Source organism: Hemitrygon akajei, chromosome 1 (genome assembly GCF_048418815.1).
Source record: "Hemitrygon akajei chromosome 1, sHemAka1.3, whole genome shotgun sequence".
NCBI lineage: Eukaryota > Metazoa > Chordata > Chondrichthyes > Myliobatiformes > Dasyatidae > Hemitrygon > Hemitrygon akajei.
In genome coordinates, this window is record NC_133124.1 from 96,226,355 (window position 1) to 96,237,445 (window position 11,091).

General features: G+C 48.1%; 1 long non-coding RNA gene across 2 annotated transcripts; it reads right to left on the reverse strand.

Annotated features, from left to right (window-relative positions):
* Positions 1–842: 842 nt before the first annotated feature.
* On the reverse strand, positions 843–10,780 carry LOC140729005 (uncharacterized). Of its 2 annotated transcripts, XR_012099234.1 has the most exons (4): positions 10,763–10,780; positions 10,519–10,593; positions 2,356–2,475; positions 843–1,384 (listed from the first exon to the last, which is right to left on the reverse strand). It is a non-coding gene; the product is annotated as an uncharacterized lncRNA (long non-coding RNA). The 2 variants fall into 2 exon arrangements; XR_012099233.1 differs by lacking the exon at positions 10,763–10,780 and having other exon boundaries at positions 10,519–10,692.
* Between the last annotated feature and the right edge of the window lie 311 nt (positions 10,781–11,091).

Genomic DNA, 11,091 nt, shown 5'->3' on the forward strand with positions numbered 1-11,091 from the left:
CTCACTGGGAATTTCTTTGTTCTTTTGCACCATGATCTGTAAACTCCTGAGACTGTTGTGCGTGAAAATTGCAGGAGATCCGCAGTTTCGGAGATACTCAGACCACCCAGGACAGGCCACCTTTGGCCTCCAGCCCACTTGGACTCATAGATATTGAGCCTTTGACTTCCTCAGCAGACTTGAGTTGGGCCGAAGCGCCTGTTGCTATGCTGTATGACTCTATGCTCACTCATTTGATGATTACAGCAAGTGAAGGAAAAGATCCTGATGAAGCTCAAGAGGGTAAACCAACTAGAAGATTATACTGACGAGAATGACAAGGTCTCAGATGAACATAAGGCTGCAAAAATGCAGGAGAATGCAAGGAAGCAGAACCTTAAAGAAAAGGTGAGTCCCCTCTCCCTTCCTTCATTCACCTTCACTGAATTCCTTCTCCCCATTCTTTGCCCACTCATTCTGTCTCTCTCTTCTTTGCACATTCATTCACCCAATCATACATTTTCTGGCTTGCTCCATCATCCCCTCCCTCACTCACCTTGCTCACTCTCCCTCCTACCCTCTCATATTCACTTCCTCACATTCACTCCAAACTCATTTACTCTCACTCTTCCCTCACATATTCACTCCTTTACTCATTCGTTTACCCTCACTTGCTCCCCCTCCTTCCCTCTCATATTCAGGCCTTCTTTGCTTGATCCTTCATCTTCTCTCTCTCCCTCCTTTCATTCATTCAGTCCCTCCGTCCTTCAATCATTCAGATTCCTTTATTTCCCCAAGTGTATAGGGAAATGTGTTGTTTGTGTTAACAACCATGATAGCATGGCAGTTTAAGCTCAGGGTGCTAGATTTTGATGTTCAATCTTGATATCCACTGTAAGGTGTCCCTATACAATTTCACTATGGAATGCATAGGTCTTCTCTTGGTGTCACATGTACAGAGAAAATTACACAGAAATTTCTCATTTGTGTTACAACCAGCACACCTAAGGATGACAACAGAACATGCCCACAATGTTCAGCAGAACAACATGGAACATAAGTTCCAGAAGACTCGTGGATTCACAAACGCACTGCCTACGAATTTGACAGTGGACTCACAGAGAGTTGTCCGTGCATTCTAGAGTCTGAGTTCTGTGTTGAAAGGAGGAATGCATTCCAATAACCTCCTGGGTTCCTGAATTGGTGAGAATGGAGTTAGATGCCAGTGCTTACCACTGACGAGTTCAGAGTTCAAAGGCCCATTGTTTGGTGATTGGCATGTCCTTGGATCAATGTGAAGGATGAAATCCTGCAGAATAATTAGGGTTCTGGAAGTTGGGGCCTGGAATCGGTGTTCTGAAGATCACTTTGTTGAGATCTGTTTCACTGACTCAAAAGTCTTTTTCTGTTGAGGAGTGTCAAAAAAAACCAAATTAGATCCACTGTGATTCAATGTTGTAAAACAATAAAACATGAAAACTTCTGGGGGGGGGGGGGATTTTTTAGAGGCACTGTATACACCAGTTAGTCTGACCTCAGTGGTTGGGAAGATGCTGGAGTTAATTGTTAAGGATGTGGTTTTCGGATACTTGGAGGCACATGATAAAATAGGTTGTAGTCAGCACGGTTTCCTCAAGGGAAAATCTTACCTGACGAATTGGAATTGATGGCTCTGTGGCCCTGTTTGCAGATGATATGAAGACAGGTCGAGGGGCAGGTAATTTTGAGGAAGTAGAGAGGCTACAGATCAACTTAGATGAGAATGGCCAAGAAAGTGGCTAATGGAATATAGTGTCTGGAAATACATGGTCATGCAATTTGGTAGAAGAAATAAAAGGGGTGACTATTTTCCAAATGGAGAGAAAATTCATAAGTCTGAAGCACAAAGGAACTGAAACCACTTGGTTTGTTTAAAAAAAAACCTCTGACGTCTCCCTACACTTTCCTCCAATCACATAACAATATGCCCTCTCTGTTTTGAACTATATGTGGTGTCTTCTGGCTCCTGTGCCTCTTGCCTGAGGGCAGGTTTAAGGGTATCAATATTGGTCCTTGATCTTGACCTTGAAAAGAGGCCTGGGAGCCCTCCTCTGTGGAATCAAATTCAGCAAGTCATCACTGGAGTTAGAGGTTAGAGGTGTGTACCAGATTCAGGGTGGACTTTTCTAGGGCCTTTCTCATCCTTCCCATGTCACACACCCTGCTGCTAGGGGACAGACAAGCATGAGGTAATGCATTTTGGGAGCTCAAATTGTGATACAACTTACAGAAAAATGGCAGAGTCCTCAAGAGTGTTTACATACAGAAGGATGTCGAGGAGCAAATCCAATGCTCCCTGACACATGGAGTGGATGGTGAAGAAGTTAGTACACTTACCTTCATAGCCAAGGCATTGAGTGTAAATACTGGCTGTCATGTTCCTGACTAGCTCTCCCATCACCTCACCCAGCATTCCTTTCTCCCTTCAGGGCCATCTTCCCTCACTCCATCCTCCACCTGCTCAAAACACACACATGTACACAATAAATTGGATACATTCCCAGACACACAAAAATGAATGCACACCAACAGACACACACAAGATTCTTGATTCAAAATTGTTTAATGTTGTTTCCTGCACACAGATGTAAAGAAGAATGAAATAATTGAAATTCCGGATCTGATGTAGCACAAAAAAAATAATCACTAAAAGTACAATAAATACGTTAGATAACATATACATAGTTCGACTGTTCATCCAGAAATTGACGCTGGATGTACATCAGGTCACTGATGGCAAATAATAAAATAATGATGGAGTTAGTGGTCGCAGGTGTTGAATAGCCTGACTGATTGGTGAAAGTAACAGTTTTTGAGTCTGGCATTTATTTAATCAGATACACACGCACTCAAATGGATACACAATCATAGAGTTACACATGCACACACATGTACACCCTGTCATGGATGCAACTTCTTATCTGAGTCCCTGAATCTCCACCCTACCCTCCCAGTTCTCATATCCACCCACCATAGCCAACTCACAGGGAAGGAAGGCTCCAGTAAACTATTAACACCCCAATTGCTGGTTATGGATGGGACTCTAAACAGTTCTAATTCCATGGATATCCATCCAGAGTTTGCCTGTACATTCCTTATCCCTCCCCAGCTGCCATTGCCTAATGCCTATGCAGTTCTTGATCGATTCACATATACTGATCAGGAACTTCAAAGAGCTTTATTTGGGTGATTGTTCAGGCCCAAGCATCTCTGGTACCACACACAACAGTAACCCAGTTACCGTTTCATTGCCTTATACTCACCTCAGATACTACCACCTTCATTACTTGCTGATATTCAGTGCAGAAATAATAATGAAAAGTTTTAAAATATTTTTTCATTTGCACTCTCTCTCGCAATGACACACACACACACAACCCCTCACATTTCACTGCCCAACCTTCCTCCTCTTCTTCTCCCACTCTCTATCCTCTCTCTCTCACACTCCTGCTGGTTTTCCCCACCCTTTTCCTCCTGCCCTCCCTCCACATTGCCTGCAGTGGTCTGAACTTTCAGACCTCTGGGCAGGAGATGGACATCTACCAGAGTAACATTCAAGACAATGGTTTCACTGGTTATAACCTGAAGCCAAAGTACCTGAAGGAGAGAGAGACAAATTTGACTCAAAGAACATCCAGATGGGACCCTGGCTGAACCAAAAGAAACTGATACAAACTCTGATAAGAGTTTATCAAATTATGAGAGGCACAGATACAGACAATATCTTGTTCTCAGGTTCAAAATGTTTAATACTAGAGGGCATACAATTAAGGTGAGAGGCTTTTACATAGGCACATGAACATGCAGGGAATGGAAAGATATGGATATTGCAGCCAGAAGGGATTGGTAAAGTTAGCATTTAATTTCTAGTTTAAATAGTTAAGAGAGGTTGTACGGCACAGTGATGTAACAGCACAGTGAATTTGCGGATACTAAGATTGGTGGAGTTGTAGATACTGTAGAAAACTGGAAAAGAATACAGCACAATATAGATCAGTTGCAGATATGGGCTGAGAAATGGCAGATAGAGTTTAACCCAGATAAATGTGAGGTGTTGCAGCTTGCTGGGGCAAATACAAGGAGACAGTACACCGTTAAGGTCAAGATCCTTTAACAGTGCTGCTGAGTAGAGATTTTGTAATCCAAGTTCATAGCTCGTTGAAGGTGGCCAAACAGTTCAATAAGGTTGTTAAGGCGGCTTATGGGATGTCTGCTTTTATTATTCGAAGCACTGAGTTCAAACGTCAGGAGGTTATGTTGTAACTTTATAAAGCCCTGGTTACGCCACATCAGGAGTACTGCATACAGTTCTGGTCACCTCACTATTGGAAGGATGTTGAGGCTTTGGAGACTGTGTAGAAGAGGCTTACCAGGATGCTGCCTTGTTCAGAGGGCATGTGCTATCATGAGAGGCTGGATAAACTTGGGTAGTTTTCTCTGGAGAGCCAGAGGCTTATGGCAGATCTGATAAAGGTTAACAAGATGATGATATACATAGAGTGCAAAGAGAGTATCTGTTTCGCAGGGTTGAAATGTCTAATACCAGGGGGCATGCATTGAATATAAGAAGGGGTAGGTTCAAGGGGGATGTGAGGTGTAAGCTCTTCCACTCAGAGTCCTGGATGCCTGGAATGTGCAGCGTGGTCTGGTGGTACAGGCAAATAAATTAGAGGCCTTTAAGACATTCGGATAGGCACATGGATGTAAAGAAGATGGAGGGATATGGACTTTGTGAGGGGGGAGGGATTAGTGTTTGAGGGGTTTTGATCTGCTTTTTGCCTTGTTCAGCACAACATTGTGGCTGAATTACCTGTTCCTATGCTGTGCCTTTCCAAGTTCTATATTACTCTCCACATTCTCCCTCCTGACATTTATTCCGACAAGCAGCTGAAGTGGTACACCTACCCATTCACCTCCTCTCTCACCTTCATTCAGGGCCCGTAACAGCCCTTACAGGAGAGACAACACCACTTGTGAACCTGTTGTGTTCACCTGCTGTTACCAGTGCTCTTGATGGGGACTCCACTACACTGGTGACAGCCAACGTAGATTGGGAAACCGGTCAGTTGGGCACCTTTGCTCCATCCACAAAAAGCAGAATTCATTAGTGGCTGACCATTTGAATTCCTATTCCAGCTTCCATTCTGACACATTGATCCATGGCTTCCTTTTCTGCTATGACGATGCCACTCTCAGTTTGCTGGAGCAACACTTCTTATTCCTTTTAGGTAGCCTCCAATCTGATGTCATGATCATCAATCTCTCCCAGTTCTGGTAATTTTATTCGCACTTCTTCAATTTCCCACTTTGGCCTATTAGCTTTTCTCCTCATTGCCTAGCACATCCCTTGGTGCACCTACTTCTTCCCTTTCTACCATAGTCCACTCTCCTCTCCTATCAGACTCCTTCTTCTCCAGCACCTTCCTTTTTCACCTATCACCTCCCAGCCTCATACTTCACCCCCCCTACCCCGCCAACATGAAAATTCCATCACCTTCCAGCACGTCCTTCCCTTCCCATGACTTTATTCTAGCATCTTCCCACTTTTTTTCCAGACCAGGTAGAGGGTCTCAGCCCAAAATGTTGACCATTTAATCATTTCGATAGACGCTACCTGACACGCTGAGTTCCTCCAGCAATTTGTGTGTATCGTTCTAAATATCAACATCCATAGAAACTCTTGTGTTAATACTTGCATCATCATTTCTGAGCCAGTGTTTGGATTTGAACCTTGTTATAGTTGGAGGTGTTGTGTCTGACTTTCACTGTTTCAGGTTTCAGCCCCACATGGAACACAACCTTCTACTTCGACATGTCTGTGCCCAAGACGTCACCCCTTTAAAACTGGAAGTAATGGAGGAAAGAGTGGGTGGCAGGGATAAGTGGTTAGAATACTTTTTCTACAAGACCCAGACCATCCTACAGAGATTCACTGAGATGCACCTCTTCTCCAGGAATGGAGTCACTTGTTCTGTCACATCCTCTACTCTCCCCCACCCAGAGTACAACAGGAAGGATATGATGCTGAGACTTTATATTTGTCAGTCTACGCTTGGAGTATTGTGAGCAGTTTTGCACACCACCCCCCATTCAAGAAAAAACATGCTGGCATTGGAGAGCATCCAGACGAAGTTCATGAGAAAGCTTCCACAAGTTAAATGGTTAACATATGAGGAACGTTTAAAGGCTCTGGGCCTGTACTTACTGGGGTTTAGAAGAATGAGAAACCTTTTGACATCTATTTAATATTGAAAGGACTAGGTGTGGAGAGGATATTTCCTGAAGTTTGATAGTCTAGGACTAGAGGGACAGAGCTGAGGGGGAATTTTGTCAGCCAAAGGGTGGTGCATCTGCAGAATTCATTGCTTCAAACAGCTCTGCAGTCCAAATTATTAGGGTTATTTAAAGCGGATTTTGATAAGTTCTAGATTAAAACTGTGTCAAACATTACAGAGAAAAGACAGGAGAATGGGGTTGAGAGGGTTAATAAATATGCCATGATGGAAGAGCAGAGGTTACATGATAGGAAAAATAGTGCAGACATCAATATGTGGTTCTGACAAGGGTGTCAATGTGCAGCTGGACTGCGACCCCACACACTCTGCCACCAAGGCCACAAGATTATTCTTGCTCTGGTGTGGGTGAGACAACCAATCGTAGGACACTCAGGCTACATCCACACTAGACCGGATAATTTTGAAAATGCCGGCTTTGCGTAAAAACGATAGGCGTCCACACTAAGCTTTTTTAAAAATATCTCTGTCCACATTAAAATGGAGATTTCAGCGAATTTCTTCCTACTGCGCATGTGCAGAACACATCTACCGAAAACAAGCAACATGTTTGGTGTTGAATCTCGCTGTGAAAGTGCGCGTTTGTTCAGTTACAGACTAGAAAAACTTAAACTTCGGGCAGCTGTTGGCTCTCGCGCAGGAGGACTTAAAAGTAAAAAAAACAAATACTGGAGCGTATGGAGGCAACCGAAAGGGAGTTCACAGACAGTATGTCCCGGCTGACGACGAACACTGAAAAACTGACGAACTCTGTTGCATTAATAAAGCACTTTGTTAAATATGTAAAACATGTCTGCATCACTGTTATCTTGTATTTCCATACAACGTTACATTAGGCTGTAACGCATCTATTGTCAGAGAAGTACTTGCATAAATAGGTAAACCATCTTCATATGAGCAAGGACAGAAAACAAGGCCAAGTGAGTATACTTATTTATTCAGTAAATTATAGGTCAAAGTATTTGGTGAGTACATTTCTAACTCTTCTGGCTTCAGTCTCATTGCCGTCTGTTCTGAAATTGGTAGACTGTGTGGGGAGTTGCGTTCAGGAAAATAATGAAATGGCGTGCTGCCGTCTGACAGCGTTTTCAGATTTCTCCGATTACGCCATCCACACTGATCTGCCAAAGCAGCGTTTTGAAAATTACACACCCTGGACAGCGTTTCTGAAAAGCTCCAGTTTTGTGGGACGAAAACACCATTTTAGTGTGCACGGAGGGTAAAAATGAAGAGAAAAAGCTTCGGTTACAAATTTATCCGGTGCAGTGTGGACGTAGCCTCAGCCTATTGTGGCTGTGCTGGCCCTGGGTGATATGTCCTAACCCCTTCCTGACCACGCATGTGACTCCAGTCCTGCCACATTTCCCTCTCTGGGTCCCACCATCCCTGATCCAACAGCCCAGCAAACAGCTCTTCCTCACCCCTTGCCTCACATTTCAACTCTTTCAGTAGCAGGAGTTGGGAAACTGCCTCAGTGAGCAGGTTCATCCCACAATCTGCCAAGGAGAAGATGGGGACTTCCACATTTGGCCAGTGAGAAAAGTGTTGGTCCTCCTCATCTGGCCTGAGGCAGAAGAGGAGAGGTGGGGCCACCACATCTGGCTGTGAAGGGTGTGTGGTCATCATATCTGTAAAGTGAGTGCTCAGGGCCACATCCATCTGGAGAGAGCATGCAGCAAATCCAAATGGACACCATGTAACAGAGTGATTACAGCTCAGGGCCTCGGAGTTTGAAGCTCAGTTCCAGCAAGGAAGTATGTATGTTCTTCCCGAATGCACCAGTTTCATTTGTAATGAATAGGCTAATTAGTCCCATGATGAAATCAGATGAGGAACTGGTTGGCACAGCTTACTGAGATGGAAGGACCTGTTCCACGCTGTATGTCTAACTAAATAAGAAATATCTGGCTTAGGGGATTGGTCACTCATCTGGCCGGCAGGATGAAGGTGGCTCCTCCACATCTGGCCGGAGAGGAGAGGGTGGGGCCTCCGTATCTGGCCGGGGAGGAGAGGGTGGGGCCTCCACATCTGGCCGGAGAGGAGAGGGTGGGGCCTCCGTATCTGGCCGGAGAGGAGAGGGTGGGGCCTCCGTATCTGGCCGGAGAGGAGAGGGTGGCTCCTCCGTATCTGTCCGGGGAGGAGAGGGTGGAGCCTCCACATCTGGCCGGAGAGGAGAGGGTGGCTCCTCCACATCTGGCCGGAGAGGAGAGGGTGGGGCCTCCACATCTGGCCGGAGAGGAGAGGGTGGCTCCTCCGTATCTGTCCGGGGAGGAGAGGGTGGAGCCTCCACATCTGGCCGGGGAGGAGAGGGTGGCTCCTCCACATCTAGCCGGGGAGGAGAGGGTGGGGCCTCCGCATCTGGCCGGAGAGGAGAGGGTGGGGCCTCCGTACCTGGCCGGGGAGGAGAGGGTGGGGCCTCCGTACCTGGCCGGGGAGGAGAGGGTGGGGCCTCCGTACCTGGCCGGGGAGGAGAGGGTGGGGCCTCCGTACCTGGCCGGGGAGGAGAGGGTGGAGCCTCGTACCTGGCCGGGGAGGAGAGGGTGGAGCCTCCGTACCTGGCCGGGGAGGAGAGGGTGGGGCCTCCGTACCTGGCCGGGGAGGAGAGGGTGGAGCCTCCGTATCTGGCCGGAGAGGAGAGGGTGGAGCCTCCGTATCTGGCCGGGGAGGAGAGGGTGGAGCCTCCGTATCTGGCCGGGGAGGAGAGGGTGGGGCCTCCACATCTGGCCGGGGAGGAGAGGGTGGCTCCTCCACATCTGGCCGGAGAGGAGAGGGTGGGGCCTCCGTACCTGGCCGGGGAGGAGAGGGTGGGGCCTCCGTATCTGGCCGGAGAGGAGAGGGTGGAGCCTCCGTATCTGGCCGGGGAGGAGAGGGTGGGGCCTCCACATCTGGCCGGGGAGGAGAGGGTGGGGCCTCCGTACCTGGCCGGGGAGGAGAGGGTGGAGCCTCCGTATCTGGCCGGAGAGGAGAGGGTGGAGCCTCCGTATCTGGCCGGGGAGGAGAGGGTGGGGCCTCCACATCTGGCCGGGGAGGAGAGGGTGGAGCCTCCGTACCTGGCCGGGGAGGAGAGGGTGGAGCCTCCGTATCTGGCCGGGGAGGAGAGGGTGGGGCCTCCACATCTGGCCGGGGAGGAGAGGGTGGAGCCTCCGTATCTGGCCGGGGAGGAGAGGGTGGGGCCTCCACATCTGGCCGGGGAGGAGAGGGTGGGGCCTCCACATCTGGCCGGGGAGGAGAGGGTGGAGCCTCCGTATCTGGCCGGGGAGGAGAGGGTGGGGCCTCCACATCTGGCCGGGGAGGAGAGGGTGGAGCCTCCGTATCTGGCCGGGGAGGAGAGGGTGGGGCCTCCACATCTGGCCGGGGAGGAGAGGGTGGGGCCTCCACATCTATCCGTGATGACTGAGCTGGTCCCACATTTCTGATCAATGCCACCATCCCCAGCAGCGTGGCCGCAAGGGACCACTCTCCCGAAACCCACGTCACTCATATTTCTAGTGGTGACGGCAGAATCTGTGTACCTGCAAGCAGTCCACACAGCAGTGCGATGCTTGTAATGGTGGAACAGCCAGCACAGCTCTGAGCCCGTGTCCCAATGGGAAAGGAAGGGAGAATTGGAGGTAAAAGTTTCCATTCAAATTTACTGTCATCTGACTGTACATATATACAAGCAAATTAAAACAATGTTCCTCTGGACCACAGTGCACCCACAAAACATAATGGACACACAGTGCATAAACCAAAGTATTAACACAAATGAGTTAATATAGTTCAAAATGCATGTAATGTGCAGCAAAAGTACACAATAAACAGGAAATAGTTGATTGTCCTAGAACTGAAACCTCAGTTGGTAGCAGGGTATTCATGAACCTCTCAATCTGAGGGAAGATGTTATACAGTCCTGATATGTCTGTACTTCCTGACAATAGCGGGTCTAAGAGATTGTGGGGTGGGTGGTGGGGATCATCAACAATGTGTTAGGCCCCGTTGAGGGAGAAGTAATTTGAAGGGAGAGAGCACAGAAGGCTTAGAAAGAACTGGCAAGATCTTCAAAAACACAGAACAAGCTAATGGCAGGATTCTTAAGAGTGTCGAGAAACAGAGGGATTTTGGGGGTCCACATTCATAGATCCCTCAAATTTGCCACACAAGTTCACCCATCAGTCAGAATTCTTAAAAACTTCCTTTGACATCTCCCCTAGTTTCCTTCACTCACCTCACATGGATGTCCTCTGGTATTGTAATTCAGGTTAATCAAACCACAAGATGTCATGTTCGAACGTTCCACCTGCTGAGGGATGAAAAACAGATTTACAGGATTACAAAAAAGGGGAAAAAAATAGGTACGGGAGAAAGAGACGCGACTGACCCATGCGTGGACAAGCGAGGGAAATGCAGCCAACGACAGAAACTAACAGTAAGTATGAACTGTTAAATGTGGAATTACTAGCAGTTCGTACCTCTGTTGGCGCGCCCGGTTGGCTGCGCGGGCTCGGCGCGAGGAGCGGCGGTTGGCGGGCGGCGGGCTGCGCGGGCTCGGCGCGAGGAGCGGCGGTTGGCGGGCGGCGGGCTGCGCGGGCTCGGCGCGAGGAGCGGCGGTTGGCGGGCGGCGCGCGCCTGGCGCAAGACTGAATGGTGTGGGGAATGTTGGGAAATGGAGTAGGTTCGCCGGGGGGGCGGGAAGCATCTGGCAAAGAGAGGGTTCGGGCTAGGGTGGGTTGGCAGGAGCAGGTTGGAATAAGAGCTGGAAAACGGAAAGAGAAACAGAATTTTGTAATGATTTCAAATG